Here is a 25,693-nt window from a genome sequence, read left to right as displayed (position 1 = left end):
TTTTTGTCAGATTGTGTGCTGTGTTCCTGCTATGGACAAAAAAAAAAAAAAAAGCAAAAGAAAAGTGCAACCTTTATTTATGTGCAGGTCATTTTATGTGGGGAATCTACTTAATACCACCAGATCAACGAGGAAGAAGGTCAGGGCTTAACAACAACCAAGAGGGACTTTGACAGCGGAGAAATGCTTGTGTCAATTTAAACCAATTATGACTGTAGCTACACTATTGTAATTTCAGGACAAAACACCAACACTCTAATTTGACATTAAAAAAAAAACAGCTACAACTCTTCCTATAAAAACAACATTACAAAAGAATGTAGGAATCAGAAGTGAAACATTGTTAGTCATGCAGACACTCGAGCAAACAAAAGAGCAACACTGATGATGATTAGAGGTTACATAACTCCAACTGATTTGCATGCAGGTTATTAATTTACTCTAAAATCTGTGTGTCTCCAGGGTTCCTGCTGACAAAGGCCTGGCTTTTTTGGTTCAGTGGCTTGTGAAGCACATCTATGTGATCCTGAATTGTCCCGCAAACTCTTTACCCCAGGGGGGAAGCTGCACAAATAAGAGAAGTTTCCACAGTTTGTCCGACCCCTTGAGAAGTTTGTCCGACCCCTTGAACTTTTTCACATTGAATTTACATTTCTGAATTTCACCACACATAAAAACAGTTCTGTCCCGACTTTGGGTCTAAGACAAACTGCAAGAACGGCCGAACAAGCGTTGCAAGAACAGAATAATGCCATCTTGGTCTTGAAACCCAGGGGGGGACAACGAATTCTTGTAGAATATGTGCAACATCTGCCTTTTATACAGCTGTTCTGTGAAGGTCTCAGAGGTTTCATGGAGAACATTAGTGAGTAAACGGCGTTATGAAGACCGTAGAAAAAGACAACTGCATTAGTTGTAGAGAAATCTCCAGCAGGAGTTTATAAAAGCAAGATTAACTTTTTCTAATCTGAAAATTGAAAGAGTGAGACACAACTGCAGATGGCACACAAGGCATGGTTTTCTATTGAAGCTAACCGGGCAAAGAGAACTTTGTAAAGAGAAGGAGCGAAGGAGCTTATGGTCACTTTGGCGGAGCTGCAGAGATCCACAGAAGAGCAGCAAAATGAAATCAGTTGTTCAAAACAAAAACCTGAGTACTGATAAACGTTTGTGTTGGTCTTTCACTTACAATTCTGATTTTAAAAAATGCATATTGCAGTTGCAATGGGGCAACATTTGAAACACTTCGGTGGTATCAATATGATTGCAAGTCAATACAGAGCTCCTGATCACATTATCTTCACTTTTGCTAGAATGCATCTTGATTTCACATTGCTGCACAAGATGTTGTCATTTCCAATAAGAAAAAATGCAACTCAAATGTGTTTGCAGAACTTTCAAACATGTCAGATTAGTCACTGATTAATAATCTACCCCAAGGATAGCAGTAAACAAGAGACTTTGTTTATGAAGGCGAGCTTTGCTCGGACAAATGAGTTGGTCCCTCTGTGGCGGTGACATCTTTCTTCTATTTTTCTGTTTACGCCCTGATACAATTAACCAGAACTTTATACCAAGAGTCTGTCAGAAGTAGAATGAACAGACTCAGGTGGTTATCGACATCTGGGAGTAAATAGAAGGTATTTTTCAGGGATAAGAGACTTTTCATTTGGCACCCTCTCCTTTCCTCACCTCTTTCATTTCCTCTCAACTTTCACTGACTGCGCATCTCGTCTGTCACCCAACCTGGTGAGACTTTTGTATGTCTCATTTCCTAAAATGAAACCGTAGAGGACAGGCGGCAAATGCCAGATGACCTACGCCAGCGTTGGGTTTAGTGACACAGCGAGGAAAATTCATTTTATCTCAAACACACGGTCAAAGAAATGAAAATATTGAAGAAGTGGTACCACCAGATTATTCAGATTTTCTGAGTTTTTGTGCCTTAACGTGAAAGGTTAAAAAAAAATTAAATATCATTCTGAGGTGGAGAAGAAAATATAACCCGATAGTGGGTATCATCTAAAAGGCAGGTTACTTGTTATCTGACCAGGCTGATGAACACAATGTTAATATTTCCTGACCAGATGTCCAGCTGGCGGATGCAGTTGATTGGAGGGCAGCCCCAACCTGACCTCGAACTCTCTGTTTATCAGGGACAATGAGGTTTCCTATAGATTCTCACTCTGCAGAACCAAATGTGAAGGTTAGTGCACTGTGACTGTTTTGTTCTTGCTAAAATATTCCACAATCAGTATTACTGTCTGCTGTTTATTGCTGCCTTTTGGATATTAATCGCCTCTGTTTTATGTGCCTCTGACCAAATAATTTTGGTAAAAGTGGTCAATAGGGAACATTAATGAAACTGTCATCACTTCCATTGACACCTCTTATTAGTAGCCACTAAATTTTTTAAGAAACTCTGCACAGAATAACAAGAAGTCCTTTTTACTGCTTGATTTATGGGTCCCCAATTGCAAATGAAGACGTACAGGCACTTTGATAAAGAGCTTGTCCAGCGCCACAACAACCACACTTCTCAGTGTATTAAAACATTGGTTTGTGGGATAGACTAACACAAAGCAATAGCAGTGAAGTGGAATGAAAGTGATGTATGGTTATAAAAACTATTATAACTAAAATCTTCATCAGTACTTCGTAGAAACAACTTTTTGCAGCAATCACAGAAATCTATTTTATCAGCTTTGTACAGTCATAAACTGAAATTATTGCTAATTTTTTCCTTGAAAATTTGCTTAAGTAACGCAAAGGTGTAATCAGCCATTCTTAGTTGAATTTAGGTTTGGACTTGGACATAATTATAACATTTCTAACTCTCAGTGTTGTTTTGTTATGTTTTTCCAGCTTCTAACAGGTTTTCTCGCATGATCGCCCTATATTAAGCTCCAATCATCTACCCTCTGAGCTCTGAACAGCTTCCCCGCCCATGCTACATAAAACAACAACATCCCTCTTGCATGACTCTTCCGCCACCATGTTTCAACATTGGCATAGTGTGAAGTACTGATTTTGACCCACCCACTGTGCTTTGCTTGAAGGCCAAGTTCAATTTTGGTCTCACCAGAGCACATTTATCTAAATGTTTGCTGTGACCTCCACACATGGCTTGTAGCAAACTGTTAACAGAAAGTCTAATGACTTTCTTTTAACAATGGCTTTCTTCTTCCCGCTCCAGATTTGTGGAGTGCGAAGTGTTGACAGATTCGCCCACATAAAATCTGGATGCCTTCTGCTCCTCCACAGAGCTACTGATGGCCGCTTGGCTGCTTCTTTGATTGATGCTTTTCTTGCCCTGCCAGACGCGTCAGGCGGACACCTCTTTCTTAGTTATTTCGAAGCAGGGAAACTCTCCACTTACAAGGAGATTCTGCAGGCAGTTAATTGCTCTCATTTTCATTAAAATAAACAAAATGCAAGACATTGCTCTAAACACAAGAATTGCATATTTGCATAAAATGTAATTTACAGTGAACTACTGGATTCTGAATGCGCAGTCCCACAGATTGTAATTTTTATCAGCTCAAAAAAAACTGTTTGGTGGCCGTAGCTTAAAATCTACCACACACAAGTAGATTGATAGTCTTGCAAATTTCCAAAGAAAATAACAATCCTCCATCTATCACTTCCCTGGAGGTTTTGATGAATTCTGGTTGACATTCCCTTTTCTCACACAGGCATTAGAAGCTTTGCTTTGCATGCTTCACCATGATTTGTACAAGTTAAAAATAATTTTTTACCCACCACTTCGAGAGGCATTACAAAATGAAAAAGAAAGAAAATAGAAGTGTGAGGTGGAAGTACTCTGAGCAAAAAGGCACAATACAGCTGCAAAGATCAGCTTGGAGAACCGTTAGCAAAGAAGAGGTGCTACAAATCAACCATACAAGATAACCCCACCACTAGATCAAGGGTGGCAATCAAACAGAGAATTGATCTCCGAGGATGAGATTGGGAGCCCAGCGGGCGGACATCCACCGAACCCTATTTTTCAATCATAAACTTCAACAAGACAGTTTAAAGTGCATCAGACAGTACGGGCTTATTTAGATGGAAAATGATAGGTGCTTATTGGAACAACTAACAGCTCTGGGATGTACACTGGTAGAGTGGAGCAAACATTGCAAAAAAGAAAAACAATCCAGCTGGGTGGGAGGGAAAAAAAGAGGAGGTTGACAGAAATATCGCTGTTATAGCAGCCGCGGCCAAAACACAATAGAGAAACAGCACGGTAATTTCAGCTGAGGGGCTTTGCTAACCCTGCATGATCCAAAAAGAGTTCAAAACACTGACAGCAATGCACAGGCAGACACATTCAATAAATAGGAAAAGGCCTCAGTTTTCTGCCTCAGACTTCTTTACAATCTCGCTCTCTTAATAGGATTATATTAAGACGATATGGATGCATATTTTTGCTAGAAAGCAATCGTGCAAACGCAGCTTCTCCAGACATAAAACCGATACTGTGCAACCTTAACATTAGTGACATTTCATTTCAGCAGGGAATCCATTCACAATGAAATGGATTAACATTTAAAACAGTTTCTCAAAGGAGGAAATGTGCAACCTGTGAGCGTGCATTCAGGTTAAGATGTGGACAGAAAACAGCTAATGGCAATCTTTGTGTCTGAAGTACAGAGTAACAATAAACTGGTCTTGCTGAATCCATATGACTGAAGTAAGACAAAAGAGGGATTGCAGTTTTTCTTGCTCTCTAATCCACAGTGTTTAAAGAAACAATGCACCATTCTATGCTATTGTGCATTCTTCATATGTAGAATGGCCTTGTTTATATGCCTTTCTGTCTGTAGGAGTGTAAGTGCGAATGTTCAACATGAATAGCTCTGAAAGCTTCAAAACCTATTACACGTATTACGAATGAGTTAAAACTCACATGAGCAAAATATGTTCTACAAAAGACTCAATCAGTCTTAAAATAGTGACATGCAGACACTTATTTATAAAGAAATGCTTTCACATCACTGTTATAGACAGCTTCGTACACATAACAATTTATTAGATATTTATAACATACTGATTGTAAACTGTTATAGGAGATGTATTTTTTACTCTCCAAAGCCTTTTATTTGGACTCGTACTCTACATCCATTTATTTTTTAAAACCCGCTTTTCCATTATCTTTGTTATTTGCACGTTTGGCACACAGACCCAACACAGCAAATCACCAAAACAAAATGATAATCACAGGGAAACATGATGGTGGTAGTAACATGGCGGGTGAAATCACGACAGTGTACACTTTCAAGTTTCTGATAGACAAATTGAGATTAAGAGATATGTTTTTATTTTTCCTCTCATTTTAAAAATTAATTTCACACCTATGTTCGGCCTAATGAGAGGATTGAAAAGTAGTTCTCATTTACAGAGGGAACACTGTGCACTCGCAGCACTACTGGAAGTCCGAGCGTACATCAAAATCAACAAAATAACGACTTCTCCAGAACAAAGTTCAACTTTCGGCCTTGCCAGAACCCAGACCTACATCTGCAGGGTCACACTGAAGAGGACTTCTGAACAAGAGAAATCCTCCCAATCAGATGGATTCAAAGAACTTTAGTGTGGCAAAGAACAAATTTCACCAACTCAGGATATGAGATGCTGATAGACGCCTACGTTAGAGGGCCGGATGCTGAAACTGCGTGCTGTGGGGGCCACTGATTACATTAGAGACATAAAAAAATGAAATTTAAAATCATCCAAGCCGACACCATAATTTTCACAAAACCAAGCAGACAGTCAATTTGGGTTTCTTACGCTAAGAAAAAATAATCAGCTGAATATCTATGTGGGTTTTCAAACTAATCTCCCTTGACTTGTATTATTGTTCAGCACAAACAGAGCAGCCTCACAAGAACAAACCCGACTGCTTCACTGACTCCAGGCAGCTGTTCCACTCAATGTGGATGCCGACGATAATTACAACCATTTCGCCGGCATATGCTGAGGGAGAAAAAAAAATGCTTCAAAATGTTTAGGAAACAAAGCTGGAAGTTTGGATGTTTAGCAAAAAAGAATGACCTTGATAGAAAGCAGCAGAGGATGCCAGACTTAAGAGCTGCTGCCTGCGCAGAATTACCTGGAATGGGACCAAACCCACGCTGCGGTTTCCAAGTCATTAACAGAAACGAGATGATTTTTATTGTCCCTGAAGAAAAAAAAGCTATCAAATTTCATCAGAGAGGATGGAAACGTTGCACAGACATGTCCATTTGCAAGCTTCAACACTTTATCAGGTATCAGTTTCTGTCAGCATTTACTCAAAACAGGTTGCCACAACCTGAGAAGTGCTGGCTGTATTTACACAATAACATATCTTGCAATCTTTTCTGAGGTTCATTGACTCTACGGTGGTTAACGGTGGACCGTCCTCTAATGTAAGCCTCATTTTGTCTAGTGCTTTACTATTTTCCCACATCATTTGTAAGGCTAATTCCCCAGTGGCTGCTGGTTAAATGTGATGTCAAATAGGGGATAAGTTCCTCAGCACCCTATTGGTCATGCCCTGCCAGTAACACCACATTAAGACGGCTTGAGAAGAGCAGGGATTTCTAGCTGCAGTTCAGAGAGACAATTACAGCAGAAATCAAATGCGTTTCATGTGCAGGCAGCCGGGCCCGCTTATCTTATCCTTTCCAAATGTTTTCATTAAAGGGCACAGTATTTGCACAAAGACAAAGTCATTACAGTTCTAATAATATCCTCCTGTGTTCCTCTAGTTTGTCTACACACACTTCTGTCCAAAGGTAAATTTACCAGAAACGGCAGAGAACCATGACTTATTTTTTACTTGTTTATTACTATATAAATAGTGAGTAAAAGGGAACTTAAAGGAAAATCAGACATGTTTAAGCAGTACAATAGTCCTAAATGTATAGCAGAGAACCGAATATATAGCTGAGGAAAACATTTCTGTCCCTTAAACATTTTTTTCTATTCTTGTCTCACTTAACTGATGTAATTATAATATCAGGTAACCTTCAGTTAATAAAAACAGAGTTTCCCAGGGATTGAATGTATTTATAAAGAGAAAAAAATCTATCAGATCTAATTCAGCGCTACTTACCCTTCTTGAGTAAATCACGAATTAAGGTTTTACCAAATTGTTGAGTTCAGTTTTTCTAATAACTCTCATGTTTGATGACTGTCAGGCTCTTAAAATGTAGAAATCAGCTAAAGAGAACCAGTCTGAGAGCATGACGTATGTAAAGAGATGTCAAATAAGATTTCAAAATCACTGACTGGGGCATGTTTAAGTTGACAGCCACCTCCAATTACCAGATTAACATTAACAATCCTCAGACACTGCTACTGCCAACATTAATAAATACACTGATGATGTCACAGACACAAATACCATCACAGCACAGGTCAACCAGAAACCCTCGCTGATGAGGGAAGATCTACAGGTTACTCTCAGAGCAGGCGATGAGTCTGGTCTGAGATCAGCAAGAGCCAACCTGTCCTGAGGTATCAGACTAGCAAAGAGGCAGCACTGCAGAAAGAAAACCCACCATGTCACTCACTGACAGCAAAGACACAAGGATCCTGTAGCAGGGACAAACGCACCTCATCACCAGTCGGAAAAGCTCAGCAGTGCTTCCACTTCCTTCACAGACTAAAAAGAGCCAGAGCATCAGTCCCTAATCCTCAAGTCCATTTTCTACTTTTTCACAGGAGTGAACAGGATCAGAGACTGGTGCAGCATTCTTGGAAGAGTTTCAAAGCCGAAACCAATGCTGAGCATAAATAACACAAGAGAGCACCGTATTTACAGTGATGTAAAAGCAATCACTGTCAGTTATCACAAACACCAGGTGGCAGCGTTTCTGGCAGCTGCTGCCACAAAGTATCTCTCTTGATCACAGATTAGTACAAAGGAGCAATTAATTTTCACATGCAGCCACGTTGGCTTTCATGCTTGAGAGATAGTCATCATTTTGAAAACTGCATTTTGTATTAATCTGTAAAAAGTTATGTATTTTCTAACAGAACTTTTAGATGGCTTAGATTTAAGCATATTTGTGTTTCATACTGGCCCAGTCAAAGTCCAGACTGAGTCAAATCTGATTGAGAATCGGAGGCAAATCTTGAAAACCAATGTTCACAGACAAGTCCATTCAATCTGACTGAGCTTGCAGCTGTTTTCAAAAGACAAAGAGGTTAAATTTATTTCAACAAAGACAAATCCATACTATGCCTTTCTAATTTAAGTTTGCTAAATGTGCTACAAATCATGTTTTATTTTATTTTCACAAGTGTGCACTGATTTTTTTTTTTTGGTCTATCATGAAAAATCCCAATGAAATAGGGTAAGGTTGTGGTTGTTGAGTAAGAAAATGTGGAAGACATTATTTTGCAAGGCATTGCGATCAGCTATCCCTTACGATCTAAATGCCTTCAGGGCATTTTTTTTAAGTCTCTACACTATCAAACACTTGACAAATGCTTTGAGATGCAAGCACCGTATCGTCAAAGTGATGGATGTTAGGACTTTAAAACAATCTTGTCATGCCATATTCTTACAGATCACATCAGAACAAGCAGGAAACACTTGGACTTGGTAATTTATAATTCCGTAAGTGGAAAAGAAAATTTTAACGGGTTAGGTCTGAGGCTGAAATTCTTGTTTTGTACCATACACAGGGAATGTGTGCAGCCACAGCCAACTTTCCTCGTTTAACGGACACACACATGCCCCGACACACACCGAACCTTGCATACGTTCACAGAGGTGAGTGTCTCTGTCGCCCATTTCCTCTCATATCCCATGTTAGATACCATTATCTGTGTCATGCTGATGGGCAACAATTTTCAGCCCAGGAAGAGTATATGGCCAGCAAAGTACACTGAAAATTGCAGCCACTATTAACTAATCAGTGGATGAATGTGCATTGATGGGCCTGATGCTGTGCACTACCACTATTACAGTCGGCCTCATAGTAAACCATTAGCACTATGGGGATTGGGTTTCAGCATAAAATGCTGTTTCCACCATGCAAGTTAATCTCTAGAATTTTCATTGTAAATAAAATAAAACTGAATGTGTATTCATTAGATTAGTAAAGCGCCAAAATTGTCTTCCTGAGGAATTCTTTAAATTTTTTAGCTATAACATTTTATCATAAAAAAATATGTTTACGAAATTTGATTAGCTATGTGATTGATTGTTAAGGGTCTTTTACAAACCTTTTTATGGCAACAGAAATTTATGGAATACATTTTTAAGAGGAGAAGGAGGATGAGAAAGAGAAAGAGAGAGAAACAACACTCTGGACAGGTGAGAAGATGAGTGACAGCAGAAAATGCTGTAAAATCTGGATGTGTTTCAGTAAATTATCCAAGATTATAAAGTATTAAAGAGCAGATTCTACAAAAAAACCACACACACACACACACAAGAGAAATAAATAAATACAATTTTATTAGGACCCTCTGAGTATTTGAAGATACATAGTTAGCATACACTTTACACAATGGGTTTTTTGTTCTATTGTAACTGTAACCGAGTTTTACATTATTATTACTAATAAACAAACATCAATAGCCATATGAAGCAGTGGAATGAGATCTCTTAAAAGAGACAGACATTCCATTATTACTATTTGTGTCAATTACTAATATAGAACGATAAAGTTTTAAAATTTTATTTTAAATGTTATTGTTTCTATCTGTTTTGAAATCCGATTGACTGCATAGATGTGTTACATTTCTTTGAGATTGTCTTTGACTGTATTGCTGTATTAGTTAGAATCTAGTTTTTGGTAACTTTGTGATTATAAATATTTTGTATTTTATGTGCTCTGAATGATATTGCATTGCAATTTCTTTATATAATAAGCACAGATTGTTTCACGAAAAATAAGTCATAGGGAGAGGAGGGCTGCAAAAGTACAGTATACACATATTTGTAATTAGCCCTTTTTTCTGACATCCATGAGAATCGAATCTATACAAGCATTTTGAAAAGATTTAGATGCAAAACACCCTAGGTGACAGACAAATAACACCACCTGCATGGTGAAGCTTTGTGGTGGCAAAATCATGCTGTGGGAAAGTTTTTTTTTTTCACTAGAATCAAAGTCAAGGGAAAGATTTTTGCAGCTAAATGTGGTAATTACAGAGAAATATAGGTGTATAAAATGCTAAGTACAAATTAATGCCAGACCTTCCCAATTTTTATTTTTTGAAAAAAGTAAAGAGCTTGTGTCAATTTCCTTCCACTTAGCAACTGTGTATTAGTTGTATTGGTCAGAATGTAAACTCTCATTAAAAGCACATCAAAGTGTAAGAAAACAAAATGTGAAAAATTAAGAGAAAGGAATGTTTTTGCAAGGCACTTGAAGATGAGTTGATCTCAACAAAAAAATGCATTTTCTTGTAGAGTGGTTATTTTCATTTCTGAGCCAACAAAGAAAAAAAACAAAATATTTATCTCCTGGTCCTGCTTAGGTAAATCTTTTCTACTGTTATGTTGCCGCTTAGGACAATATTTTACATGTGCAGGAGCAACTGGCACGGAAACAGAATCAGGATCTCTAGAGCCGGTTCAGAGAGACGAAAGATGGTGACAGATGGGCTGAGTCCAGGCCTGTTATCTATGTGACTGACTAAGCAGCACTCTCTATTCCGCTGCTCCATCTGCACATCATAAGTCTTCAAAATTCCCATTTCCCTTTCAGTTTCACAAAAAAAAAAAAAGATACTAACAAAACCGAAATCCTGATAATTCCACCATGGCATTACATCTCTCATCTTTGTCTCCTCTTTTTCACGTTCAGTTTATTTTTCTAAAGAACATTCATAATTTTATCAGACAATGCAAAGCTCCTGCAGAGAAAAACTCCGCAAATAAGGGCAGCTGGCATGAGCATACGAACACGTAAACTACATAAGCAATAAAAAATGGGTGGGGAAGATTCTCATGAGCATATAGTTATGCTTATTATGAACAAATAAGATCAGTAAATGCTTAATGGAAGCATTTACTGACAAAAACAGCATAAGACAAATAAAATTTTAACATTTTTCCACGTGCATAAATCTCAAATATCATCTTTATTTTTTTTTTCATCCAAACTTCTACTTCCATGTATACTTATAGTGAAAGCAGATCGAAGCTGACACCTATGAGAAAAGCAATTAATTGAGTATTTCTGCCACTGAGCTTCACTTGAAAGGTTTTAACAATGGTTCTCCTTCCAGGCAAGAGAGAAAATATTATACGCCCCACTGGGTCAGGGGGCAGGCCGTGTTTGGCTTCTAACAAGCTGTAAACAGACTGAGGGAAACGGGCCAAGAGAGAAGTACAAGTGCTATCAGAAATATGTGCCGTAGCAAGAAGAATAACTGCCAGGCAGCACAAGCGCTCAAACAGTTCTTTAATATCGTGACCAGGAGCTAAAAATAGAAACACATAAAATGTAAACTAATAAATGGACCAATAAGAGAAAGCAGGGAAGGGAAAATGAGCAAACATTGCATTACAAATTAGATTAGCACAAGCAGTGGTCATGCAAATCGATACAGCACAGACAATAGGAAAAAGCTACAGAGGAGCATGATGATTAAAGATTTGCAACCAGAGGGTCTCTAAACAACACATATCATGGTGCAAATTGAAAAGCTCTAAAGCAAAATCAATATTCAGTCTACAGGAGTCAACTGAAAGAGCAGAAGTACAATGCATTTGATTTGCACTCTGAGGTCAATGTCTAAAAATTAAATAAAACATAGGCTATATTCATATAGAAACACTGAGGTTTATAGAGTCAACCCAGGCCTAATATCCAATATAGCTACTGCTCTCACAAAATGTCAAACTTTCTGAAAGAACTGCTTCATTTGCCCACCTTAAAGGCTTTTATTACATGAACAGGAGCATGTTCTTTTGTTTGAATGTAAAATATGCAGAAATATACTATTATTTTGTATTAATAAGAACCTCGTCACTAGCCACAACAAATTCCAAATATCACTGATTTTTCCACTTATAACTACAACCTATGGAGGTCTTATCACTGGAATTATTCTCCAACAAGTGCATCATTATAGCTAACAAAAAACATAAAGCAATAACGTAATCTGTCAGCCATTGAAGATTCTGTTTTGCATCTGGTATCTCTGATTAACTCCAACTCAAAATCAAAATACTTGGGCTCTTTTAAATCTGTTTTAATAATTTATTTTGGCATCAGAATACCCTCAGATTGAGACAATTGTGAAGATCTAAATATAAAAACATATCATGAAACTTGGAAAACAAACAACAAGCAAAAATCTTTAAAATGCTTGAACTTGAACCAATTTTGGGGAAAATTCTTTCGTGCCATTAGCCAAATGCTATTTTTATATTTAATTTCCCTGGAATGTAGTAATTAATTCTTCACCAGATTAAGCAACCTGAGATCGGATGTGCTGCCAATGCTGTCTTGCTGATGCTAGAGCATAAATTTCCCTTTGCAAAAAAATCCTGTGAAACCTCCTTCTTAAAGCCCTCGCATATCCTTAGAGACTATATGTAGACCCTACCAAACTCTTTCAATCCTACGATGAGAACAAAGACTACAACAGAAAACACTCCACCTTCAGAATCATAAATATCACAAGTGATTCTAAGAAAAAAAAAATCACAAACTAGTCATTCTTTTTTTGTTTGTTTGTTAGGCTGGGTTTTTAAAATGTATTTATTGTTTGCAATTTCCCCTTGAATGTTTACAAATCCCAGAAATGAACTCAATTAGCTCCCTGCTTTTGACCACAAACAAGGTTGTATTCAACTTGAAACTGTGCCATCAGATTTTGACAAAGATGAAAATAACCTTATTTTAGAGGTGGGGGTAGGAAAAAAACAGCCACCTGAGTTTACATAATAGCTCTCCCTCGACACCACAGATCAATCACTGAACTCGTTAATAGGGATGATTAAACTCTGTTCCGGCAGACCCTGTGAGTCATAAAGAGTGGGAGCCAAAATGAAAACAAAAAAAAGCTGAACAGTAAAAGGAAATCGTTCATGGTTTAATAGTGGAGAGCTATTGTAATAAGTCAGAATTAGCAGCCTCCAATAAAGCACACGGCGCTGTCCTTGGAGGAGAGGGAAATACGCTGCCAATCCATTAATTACCCCAAACTATATTGGGCTGTTCCTTCAAGCCACATGGAGGTCAGGGGGACTTAAATGCAGCTGATGTGCCACTAATCCTCTTGCTAGACATTTCTTTGAGCCCTGAAATGATTTCCGAATCGTTTATCATCTAAAAAATCTTTTGTTCACAATGACTGTCAAAGCTTTTTTTCCAGCTTTGTGCTTCCTACCATTTTCTCTAATAATGTGCGGTCTCTTTATCTGTTAGCAGCCAGTTCTTGACTTGTACGAAGAAAAAAAGAAAAATCGCTGAGTGAACTTGCCCTATCTATCTATGCAATTATAAATTGTCAAAAAAATGTTTGAACTTGATAATTGAGCTGCTAGCTTGGTTTAAGCTATCAGCCCCTCTAAAGCTTACCAACAAAAAGTTTTATTTCTTTTGTGTTATTAGTTATGAAAATTACAGAGAGATTGTCAGTGTGGTTGCAAACACGTGACACCCTTTATATGGCTTCTACGTAAAAGTAATAGTAACATCACAATGCTATGAAATTCATTCATTATTTATGCATTTAAATTACCGCAGTTTTCTCTGCCTCAAGGTTAAAGTTGTATTGGATTGAACTTTCACCCCATTGTGTCAAGACCTATATCTGTATAGTCTATTGACACAAGACATTTTTCAGGTGATACTGTTCATTAGCTGCGTAAAACATGACAATATAGCTTATGTTGAAGTTAAATGCAGCCAAATGCAAAGGCTGGTCTGACTGGATGGAGCAGTTTGAATTGGCAGTCAGGATTAATGGATGGGACGAGTCTGTCAAGAGATTTTTGTCCCGTTTGTCATGCACAAGATGTCTATAATGGAATCTCTTCTGAAGCCAGAAATAATTATTCCCAGTTAAAGAAAGCAAAGGCAATATATTTGAAACCCTTTCATAGCGAAGCATGAAATACGGTTGGCTACAGCATCCCCTTCTATGAATGAGCAGGCTTAGGACATGTTGAGCAGAGATCAGTTTCTCAGTCATTTTTCAACAGGTGACTTTCAGATTAGTCTCTGTGCTGCAAAACCTAAAACTCTGGATTCTTCTGGAATCCAATTAGCAGTTGAGATTGAGCTTCTGCGACATTTGGAAAATACCGTGGCTCTCTGATTCAAACTTTGATTCCTAAATCAAAGTTTGTCCTCTACTGGTGGCCCCTCCAGACATCTGTGGTCGACAGACAATATGAGAGCATAGCATTTGATGTTTTCGGCTCAATATTGTTATTTTTCCAAACGGACTGAGGCAAGTCTTTTACCCAATCAAGAGGCACATAAAATACCAAAGGTTCTGGTAGAGGAATGGGTTTGTAGGTCTGGTACTATAGCACTGATTTAGATCAAGAGAGGTTGTTTAGGTCAGTTTTATTAAGGAATACATCCCAGCTCTTAAACTTCCATAAAACAAGAAAATCCCCATCCCATCCACAGTCAGATGGTTTGATGGGACGATTTAACTGCATTTGTTAAATTGCCCAAATGTTGTCTTTGTTTGTAGAGGATAACCAGCTAAACATGGATTTGTGGCTGCCATATGTGATGATGGCATACTGTAGCAGTGCCCATGCCAGTACTGGTTTTACCCCAAATAACGTGCTTGTTGGGAAAGAGATGGTGCTTTTTGTCGTCGCCATGTTGGATGTGGGGGAAAAAGGTTTGTGCCAATGTTGTGAATATGTCACCCAGTTAACACAGACATTATCCACAGAGACGAAAGCAGTGAAAAAGCACCGGGAAGGAGGGACATCCAGCAGTGTCCTGCAGCAAGATGGAGTCTCTACTGAGCAGCCTCTTCAACAGGACACCTCATCAGCAGCAGGACCAGTTCAATGTTCTTCAAATGGACAGGAACGCGGAGTTCTGGACACCGTGAGATATGGAGTCAGCAAGTTGGGGCAACAACAGAGAAGTGTAAGTGGGACAGCCTGTGGGACTTTGTGAACCATCCTTTGTTTCAGATGGTTCAGGTCATCAAGACAATTTCAGTGAGAGAGGAGAACCCCTGTTTGGATGTGGGATTATGATTTGATGACTGACTTGAAGACAACTTCTTTTATATGGGATGGGAGAGTGTCGTGAACAGGAGGACGTGTTGCTGCTGCAGAGAACTTGATGAGAAGTGAATGAGCTCAACTGTGGGGAATGAGATAAAAGGTAACAAGAGTAGAGACCTATCATTCATTGTTCATTTCTTCATCTGTTGCTGGTTCTGGACTAATTTCAGGTTTATGTACAGACCGAATTTAGCACTGAATTTGGAGGCTAGGTCAAAAGAATTTAAACTGAGTCCAAACAAAGGCCCAAAACATCCACCTGGATATTTGCCTTGATTAGAAATACAGGAAATAAAAAAATGCAATGGATTTATTTATTTTTATTCTGGTTGAAAACTCTGTAACTTGTTCCAATGAAATGGATAAAATGTCCTTTGAGTTCAAAAGGAAACTTTTCATGTGTGTCGGTAACCTCAGGTTATGCCCATCCATGACTGCATGACAGGTGGCTGCCACAAAGGTTCAAATGAAGACAAAAATGAGAAAGTGAGAAAATTTAGAGGAAAAAGAGGACGGACAGACATCCAATAAAAGGAAAGATGGGTATCTCACAAAGCAATTAAAAGAAAAGAGAAAAGGAAATGAAAATAACAAGTATTAATGTTCTTTGAACATTTAAAAATGTTTTCTGTTAAAACTGCAGACTTTAATATATTTTGATTTGATTTTATGAGTGTTAGCTTTGTATCACAAGCGTTGAACAGCCAAAAACCTTCCTAGACATAATCGTCCGCCTAAGCCAGCATGCAAAGCAAGTGGGACAAAAATAACAGACAAGTATAAGAAGAAACCCGATGTCTAAATAGAGCAATAAGACCAGTTTTTCACAACTCATATGGCAGTCAAAGCGAACACGTGGAACAGGGTGATGTGGCCAGATGAAACCAAAATGTAGCTTTTTTTCTTCCCCCACTTGCAAAATAACACTATAACCGCACATCCCCTTGAGTATAATATCCTCATGGTGAAACATAGTGTTGGAAGAGTCATGCTGTGGGGATTCTTAACTTAAGCAGAGACAGATAAGCTGTTCACAGTTGATGGTAAGATAGATGGAGCCAAATATCCTGGAGGAGAACCTATTAAGAGGCTGCAAGAACAATTGACACAGAGGTTCATTTTGCAGGAGAAAGAACCTAAATACACAGCCTGCCTAAGATAAAACAGACAATTTGATGGGTCTTAGAAGGGTCAACAATTTTTGCTACACTGCACGAAATATGAAAATCAAATTAGGAACTAGAACAGAGGACTAAAATTTACTGCTAAAAGGATGCTTAATTCAATTGCTTGCTCAGACTCTCGGCTACTCAATAATGAGCTCCTGCACCATCTTTTAGTCACACTATGCCCCAGGGAAGGCTTTCTTTTAAAATTGACAAATAGCACTTTAGGTCTTCAATTCTTTAATATGATTTTTTTTGTTTGTTTTGATTTGCTTTTACCTTGCAGTAAATATGCGCGTCGACTTGTGTACAATAACATAATTGAAAGGTGACGTGAAAGTGCACACCCGCCGACGTGGCTAATAAATCTTCATGATTTCAGATTGGGAACATTCAATAAATCCGGCCAGTGGAGAAGCACGTTTTGCCGCCAGCTGCGCAGCTGCAGCGTCCCGAGTAGCTTTGCTGCCAATCGAATTCAGGTATTATTGGAGAAGAAGGCATAACAAGCTGGAGGAGACACAGAGACATGTTAATGATAACATTGAACTATGGGAAATCATTCTGCAAGTGTGTCTGTCTTTTACCCAGATACGTTCTCTGCTCCTCAATCTGCCTGCCCAGGCCTCTGTTTACCGAGGCTTCAGCTACACGCTCTATTCTAGCACCACCTATTGATACTACAGTACTTCAGCTGCTCAATATCTGAAGTGCAGTGGATTCAGCACTGCTTTAGAGTGGATGCGTCACAGCATGGAACGCACGGCTTCGCTTGTATTACATGAACAGTGATGCTGGGATAATTACATTCTCCACTCGTTAATTTCATGGGCTCCTCTTCTCTGAGTTCCAGCCTCATATTCAAATGATGCAAGCTCCTCCGCCGATAAATCCAGCCACCTGCGCTTGGCAAACAGCTTAACGGGGCGTAGATAACTGAAACAGATGACTGTGAAATTAGATTTTACGACAGCAGATTCTCGTTTTGGCTTGAAGAGCCATGCACAAGACCCTGAATGAATGCATGAATAAAGTTATTATCTGACTCATACCGCACAAACAAGAGAGCTGCTGCTTTCGCTGCACTGCAGCATTTAAAGATATTATCCAGCTCTTTCACTTGACGCTAATAAATGAACGCTAACAATAAATACAACGCTGGGTAATAAAGTTTCCTCTGAAATCCTCTGAATTTCCTCTGTAGTACTTGACAAAAGTACTTTTTTTCAGAAAAGAAAGTCTCCTGAGAAACAAACATGTTTATTTGAGTCGATGAAATCTTGAGAGGGTCAAGCATGGGAGCTAAGTGACTTGAGTCAAATCCCACTTAAATGTTTTGCAGCTGTACTTGTTGCAGTCTGCTGACTTTGATAATCCATCTGGCCTTCATGGAAACTATTGGCAAAACTGAAGCAAAGGGTCATGATGACCAGTCATGACCAGTTCATTCTTTGACTGGCATGAATCTGTCGAGCTTTCTTCTTGTTAAACATTTGCCCTCTTTGTCAGTAAGGCGGCACTGTGTGCAGTCTGAACTCACCAGGCTAAACAAATGCTGTTTCTGAAATGACATGTTGCTCTTGCTTCTTCCCGCTGGAATGATGGGGAAATCGATAAGAAAAATACATCCCCAGAGGAACAATTGCCTGAACAGCTGCTTTGTCCCTTATGTTATGTAACTAGTGCACCTGTGTACTAAATTTGCTTTTGGGAGGGTTCATATCATTCCGATTAAAGAACAGTTTACAGAAAAACAGCAAAACAAAGACAAAAGCTGGACATAGTGTTTGGTTTGATACGTAGCGTACTATCTTAAAGGAAGTTTGACTGAGTTTGCAGAACAACGTGGACAATAGCTTTAACTCACCCTTATCCTTCAACCAGTCCAGATTCTCAGTACTTTGAGTTATATTGCCTTGGGTATCTCTAAAAGCATCTCCTCACACACACGCAGCCATTGGCTGCCAAATGATACATCATTAGCAGCATAAATGTAGCTCTATTATTGATTCAAAGACCTCTGGCACAATGACTTCATAATCGAAAAGGTTAAACCCCAGTGTTGGATCTGTTGTAGCCTGATGTATGGCTTGCTAACAAAAAGAAGGTTGGGTGACCTTTCAGTTTCTTCCAACCACGGAGAACATCTAATTTTAGTTTTGTTTAGTCAGGTTTAGTGTCTTTTAGAATAAAATGGACAGAAAAGGAATAAGGAGCAATAGATTGCAATTAGATAGGCAGGAAGAACTTATTCAGTGCTCAAAGGTGTTCAGTAACTGTCCTTTTGTTGGGATGTGCGTAATAAACTAAGACACTTAATCAGTGGTAAGAGGGATACGGCTCAGCCTCCAGGACAGTGAAGCCTGGAGGAAAGCATACACAATGACAGAAAAAAATTGTTTTTAGATCCTCCTTCGGTGAATAAATGCAACGTGTAATCTATGTGAGAAAAACTAGCCTTACTCTGCTGGTGGCTAATGATGCTGAAGTGGGTAGTTGATTAATGGCTTTAGGGTTGGATGCTAAATTGAATGGCTATTTTCACTCTTTGTTTTTCTTTGGTGTGGACTGTATTTGATTATAGTTCAAAATCTAAAACACGAATGGGAGTGGAGAAAAGTGGAGGCAGAAATGATTAGAATCCGGAGTTCCTGATAGGATATATAATCCAACTGGCTGCTTCTGCTTTACCCACATTGTTAAATTGCCGCTGTAATCACACTAATTCAAATGATCTTTTCGTGATTTGTCTTACCAAGGAGGTGTAAGGCAGTGTGAGATGTGTCAACTGCCCTGCACGGTTAATTAAAGGTTGTCTTGTTCATCATCGATGATTACGAGGCTCAGACAAGCAGAGTTATTGCGTGTATCTATGAATAAAACATGAACCACTAGCCTTATTAAAACCAAGAACTATCAACACCAGTGCAGGTCAGCTAAGCTTCCCTGAGCGACAGGAGTCAATTAGATTACTTTGTGCGTCTGTAGAGAGGGAAGGAAGAACACAGAAGTTCGGTTTGTGCAGCACGCTGAGTTGAGTCTTTTCGGGAGTGTGCAAGTGGTGTTTTCTCATGGGCATTGATCTGCATGCCACATAATCACAGAGAGGCTGTTGTCCAAAAATAGTCACTGCAGGACAACATAATTGCCGTGTGAATAAAGCTTTGAAAGGATAGTTCGGGATTTTTGTGGAAAGGTTGCAAGAAGGTGATGTCCTACTTTCAGCACATACAGTACATCTCCTAATGTTTTTCATCCAGATTAGTTCAGGTGTGCTGAAGCTAACAGCTAGTCTGATAGAGGCCAAGAACAAAGGTTGCACTAGCAGAGATTTACGTGAATGCATTTTATGAACCGTCTGCCTTATTTATATAGAAGTCAATTCTTATTTACATTGGAAATAAAGGTAGGAGGTGGTGAACCTTCCTGTGTGAAACACCTACTGAGCATGGAATGACGAAAGCTGTTCTGGTCAGAGAAAAGAAAAACAAGATGGTGCAAAAATAATAATAATAATAATAAAAGTTTTAGCTATTTACACCTCTTCACTTTACAACGGGCAGATACTATAACTGGAAACACCTAACAGAATTATTAGCTGCACATTGCCTCCAACCTTCATTTCCTGTATAAATAATCACCCGCTTTGGTGAAAATACCCAATGTGATGGAAATGTCATGATGGTTTAAATGTTCATAGTGTTTATGAACACTGCAGTGCTTTTTGAGATTGGAGTTGCTTTAAGATGGTGGAAATCTACTCTAGTGTAAAACCTCCTTGATTGGCCATAAGCTTCAAGATTCTCAACTAAATAATATGAATTTCTGTAACAAGCAACTTGTTTATAACCTTTGAACAGAGCTTCCCTTAAAAAATCCTGAATTATCATTTTGAAGCGCTGTTTGTTATTGAAGTTTAGTAATAAAACTATTACCCGCTATCTCCCACTAGCTCCAGTGATTATGTCTTTTCCTTCATGCAGCTCTCTGGACTCCCATCTCCTCTGCGCCCACCCATTTGCGATCTTGCAGACAGGTCGACCCACACCGAGGCGGAACGCTTGCTCACAGCTTGATGGATGACAGAGTTATCGCTGAGCCACCAGAAAGCAGACCAACACGCAGCCAGCCAAGTCCAGTTCACCGCAGGGCACCTTACATATCTGAGCATGCCTGTCTGTAAAGATCTTCACTTATGGCTGTCCCTCTGTCTCTCTCTCTCTCTCTCTCCCCCCTGTTCCTTCTCCGACAGGCTGATTGTGTGTTTGCTGCTATTCCCGTCCTCCTCTGTGTTGAACAGCTCGTGCGTATATCAGAGTTCAGCATTTTCTGCTCTCTGATGCCGATCAAGCCTCTAATAAAACCCGATAGCACATGCTGTTGCACTACAGCTGTATGAAACCCAAAGGTATCTCCCTAATATATTGGCAGACATCTTCCTGAATTTAAAACAACTATTCCTTGCTCCATCTGGAGACTGAAATGAGGCGGCGTTCGTTTTGTTTCCGTATTGTGGGCGGTGGGTCAATGAAGGCATGCCTATTTTTCCCCCCATTTTCTGTGACTTTGCTAAGTTGATCGATATGGCGCTGCAGCCATGAAGCTTGGTTTTTAAAAAAAAACTGCACACAGAAGTAGAGAAGGTCGATTTGACTGACTGTAGATCATGAATATCGCACTCTGAGTGCAAATAAGAAATAATTGTTCTTTATCCTGTTGTTTCTAATAAAAACAAGCAAAGAAAGGTCGCATACATTAACCTTTAATCACTCTGTAGGTGCTTCATCTTGGTTCTCATCATTTGACCCAGAGGATCCAGGAGTGCAGCGTATAAGAACTGCACGTTTCTCGCACGTGTGCATTTTTTGCCTGACACATAAAGGAATCACCGTATTCACTTTTCTCTGACTTTGAGCAGAAAAGACACAATTAGAATACCCTACAAAGGCTTTTGACCACAGTTCCTGTTGGAAATTTCTCCCAAGTGAGCAACGATTTACTAAAGGAGAATCAGAGTATGGTATTTCTAAACATTACCCTCAATTAAGGACCAAGTCAATCAGCCTTCCTTCAGAAGAGACTGGTTATAATAGCTTAATTAATGATGTTGTTGTATAAAATAACTGTAAGAGACATATTATATGCTCAAGAATATTTTTTTTCCACTTTGCAAGACATGCAAGCAGTTGTTATTCATCCAGCTACAGCATAAATATGAGGAAAATGTCTAAGCAGATCGTTTTGCATCAGCAGCTTCAATATAATGTAAATCCCTCCAGGCATCTCGTTGTGCACAAAAATGGGAAATGTAGCTTTTGAGTTATTAAACTCAATTCTAACTCATAAATATATATTTAAGTTTCCAAAACAAAAAGTAAATATAGCAACAAAAAAAAAAGTTAAGAGAAGAAAACATTCATTGTGACGACTTACAGATTGTAGATGATGTAGTTCCAGGGAGAGACTTACAGATGCGAAAGAAGTCCTTCTTCTTCCGACAGTTCAAGCAGAGCAGGTGAAAGAAAAATACTTTTATATAATTTTATCCAGGGTAAGAAAAAACAAATAAAATAAAAAAAACTAGAAAAATCACATAAACGCCGCTACTGTTGTAGTTTTTGCGCAAATATCCAGACTTATTTATTGATTGATTTACTATTAGAAGACGAGTTAATGAGCTGCAGAGGGCAGCGAGGAAAGCCGTGCTGGCGCTGTTATGAGCGGTGACAGTTCACTGCCCGGTATAATCCAAGCGCATGAGCAGCTTTCCGTTTACGCGGTCGGTCCTGCGGAGCTGGAGCTCCTCCTCGTCTTACTTCTCTGTCTGTGTGTCTGCGTGCAGTTTGAGACATGCAGCGAGGAGAAGCCTCGGCTCGCAGCGGCTGTGCGCGCGGATTGGACACTCCTTTGGACACCGGTAGCCTATTAAAACAAACACTGGAGCGACAGAAAAAAAAAAAAGTCAAGATTGCAGTCTGCGTTTGGTCTTATGGGTGCGGAGAGTGAGATACAGGTGCGTCTCAGTAAACTGGAATATTTCTAATTTAGCACCACAAATTAATTCAATAAGTGGAACTTGCACATTATATAGATTAATTAGGCAGATTGATCTATTTCAAGCGTGGAATTGTGTTAATTTTGCTGTTCAGTTTTTAATAAAATAAAAAGAAAGAATTACTACTAGTTTTAAAACATAATTGCTGCGTTATGGCAATGTTATGACTCACGCAGTCGTGGAGAAGCCTGCTATCCAACAAAAAATATCAGCATTTTTTCAAGGGGGTAAGCCTGTGCAAGATCCAAAGCATGTGCATGGAAAGTTTAGAGGAAGGAAAAGGTGCACATGCAAAACAGATTACTACTACTACCTTGAAAAGGTTTTGAAGCAAACACCTTTCAAGACTTGAAATTGAGGGACATTTGAGACCACGTACAATTTTATCCAGGACATGGACTGTAAGTTCCATATTCTCTCTGTCAATGTCTTACTTAACCAAAGAGGCAAAAATGACCGTGGAGTTATTCACTGTTCCAAAGACCTAAGTTTTTTATTATTATTATTATTATCAAATTCCCAGAGTCTGGAAGAAGAGTGGAAAAACACATTCAAGCTGCTTGATGTTCAGTGAAATGTTTTTCAAATAAATTACAATTTGGGTAGCCATATTATCTGCTGGTGGCAACTTTTGACCTGAGAAAAAAAGGAAGGAAAAGAGAAATACACTGCACCACTCTTCCTTCAGAATTTGCCCCATGTTTGTGCAACCAATATCGGTAGAGTTCCAGATTATTTTCACAGCACAGCTTTACACACAATGAAAACCAAGAATCGTCCATACATATGGGAGACTTAGTCCCAAAGTAATATTTTACTCGATCAAAGCATCTCTCGCTTATGGACTGACAGTACAATTAATGTTTTTGAGTGGTCCAGCCAGAGTCTTGTTTTGAAACTCAATGGAGAAAAGAAAATTTGAAATGGAATAGAATAGAGTTTATTTTTACTGAATTGTAAATTAAAGTTAAATTGTGGGTGCACCACAGAAGAGAAAAGAATTGTGCCGTATAAGGAAAATAAGAAATCAGAACAGGGAAATAACGAAAGCAAAGAGTCCAAATAACCCGGAATATGACATTTGGTTCAGTTCAAGCTAATAACTTTATTCAGCACATAGAAAACCTTTTTCTATAAAATTTACTGAAGAACATCCTGTCAAACCAAATAGATTAGTGGCTTGATCATCATTAAGGATTCAAATCCATGTAGATCTGAAGTATGGGTTTTTACCATCATGGCACCAACAAGGCAGTTCAAAGTGCTTTATATCATAAAAACCCCTTAGTGCACATGCATTAATAAATGTTTCCAAGTTGCCAGTAATGCTGCTCCAATATTCTGTTTTAGCCCAATCAAAGGACATGAGACCTCCTAATGAGCACTGCTAAAAATCTGGTGTTTCATGTTGACATGATAGAGTATTGACAGAGGGTATCTCTAAAAAGCACACATTTGCTCAAGCCAGAAAGCACATATATATCGTCCCTCCAGCAAGCTCTGGGTTTGCCCCAAGGTTTCCTTCCTCAGAGCGTGCCTGGAAAACCTCCAAAAGGAGAATCTTGATCAGATGGCCAACCACATGTTTAGTTACAGAGGAGCGATTGCTATACTTCAAGCTCCCAAAAATGAAAGAAAATGTTCTTTCTAGCAGTTTCAATCCAGGATCTCGTTTTTCTGTCATTATATATTACGACGATATAGGTAATCGTCGGTAACAGACAGAATGCTAAATTCAGTTTTAAACAAATTGAGTGTCATCACTACTGCGGTCAGCACCCCTTTCCATTTGTCCGTCTTCTGCTCTCATTTTCAAACAGGATTACATTGTTTGCATGGTAAAGATGAAACCGTGTGGTTTCCAAAACAGAACCCCTGCCCTGTATCACCACACCTGTCATTTTGCTGGTTTGAAATAAGAAGCAAAATTTCCGAATAGAAAGCGAACACAGCCGACCACTGTCAGTAGAAGTATGTTTCTGGTTGGCTTGATAACAGGGATTTTGGTTTGGCTTCTCTCCAAAGTTGTTATGATGTTGAGAAACTGGTGTCTGGCCAATCAAAATGGCCCACTTTATTTCAAAAAGGAACAAAAGCTGGCTAAATAAATAAATAAATAAAAATAACAAAGAGTCTAATAATAACACTTGCACTGCAAAATGTTATTGCAGAGGGCAGAAATGACCCTCTGTGCTGGATTTTTACAGCAGACAGAGGGAAAGCTTCTTTCTGACAGCACCGTGTTACTATATTCATTTGTAAGTATATGATATTAAATAAACTGTTTTCGTTTTTTCTCTTAACCTCAAATTAGTTATTGTACTCCTTTAAGCTTACTTTATGGGTTTTTTATCGTATGTTATAAATTTGCCTTCCTTCTTATGTAGCCCATGTAGTGTGTTCCTCCTTGGATATTTAAGGAGCACATTAAATTGAAATCTAAGAGATCAGGTGAGGAGCTCACCTGAAAGCTTCAAATAGAGCCAATTCTCTATAGGATGGATGGAAATTGAGAAATAAATATTTGAAACGCTACATCTAATTGCGATGGTTAATTCGTCCACACTGGTAAAAACAAATACCTCTTTCTCATTGTCACTGTTTGAAATTTCTTCAGTTTTGATTTTGATTTTGTGGTGTTGATCTTGTGTCTAACTGACCCTTTGGTCTGTTAGTAGAATTGGGCCGCAAAACTTCTTGCATGCTTCAGCTGCTTGTTAGTGGTGGCATCACTCCAACATCCGCCCCATCCAAATGATTTTCCTGAAAGATTACATTTCAGAACACAGTTTTGTGGTCAAACCCCAGATCAGGAGTTGCTTGCTCTGCTACAGCCACCGTCTTTTGCTGTTTGGTATCGACTTGGCATCTGGACGAGCGCTGATATATAAAATAGAAAAATATCTGTGAAGCCAACTCCGCAGGGAGTTCCTTAAAATAGAGGAAGTCTTTTCATTTTTGCTATCTCCTTGTTCTGCGTCTCCCTCTCCGTATGGCTGCTAATTACAACACAAGCAGCTGTTTTCCTGCACTTCCTGCCATCACGCATTTGACATTCATCTCTCTCTGTGTCGCCCACGTGTGCGTACGCGGGGACACGTTCGCGCACACGGAGACAAGGCGGCGCAGAACATGTTGCTGCATATTTATTACACATTAAAAACAGTGAGAGGCATGATGAGCTTGTCATTTCTAAAGCCGTGCAATCGTCAAACAAGCAGCGCTGCGCTTAAGACATTGCAA

The 25,693-nt window shown here is 38.9% G+C and overlaps 1 protein-coding gene across 1 annotated transcript in view; it reads right to left on the bottom strand.

The window, feature by feature from the left end:
• calcr (calcitonin receptor) overlaps positions 1-22,351 on the bottom strand; it is a 67,384-nt gene extending 45,033 nt beyond the window's left edge. Inside the window, exon 1 of the mRNA XM_028037043.1 lies at positions 21,829-22,351. The gene's annotated coding sequence lies outside the window, so the exon portion shown is untranslated. The remainder of the gene's footprint in view (positions 1-21,828) is intronic.
• Between the last annotated feature and the right edge of the window lie 3,342 nt (positions 22,352-25,693).

This window comes from Xiphophorus couchianus, chromosome 13, assembly GCF_001444195.1.
Source record: "Xiphophorus couchianus chromosome 13, X_couchianus-1.0, whole genome shotgun sequence".
Taxonomy (NCBI): domain Eukaryota; kingdom Metazoa; phylum Chordata; class Actinopteri; order Cyprinodontiformes; family Poeciliidae; genus Xiphophorus; species Xiphophorus couchianus.
Note: the sequence above shows the minus strand (reverse complement) of the source record. Positions and strands in the feature narration are given on the sequence as shown.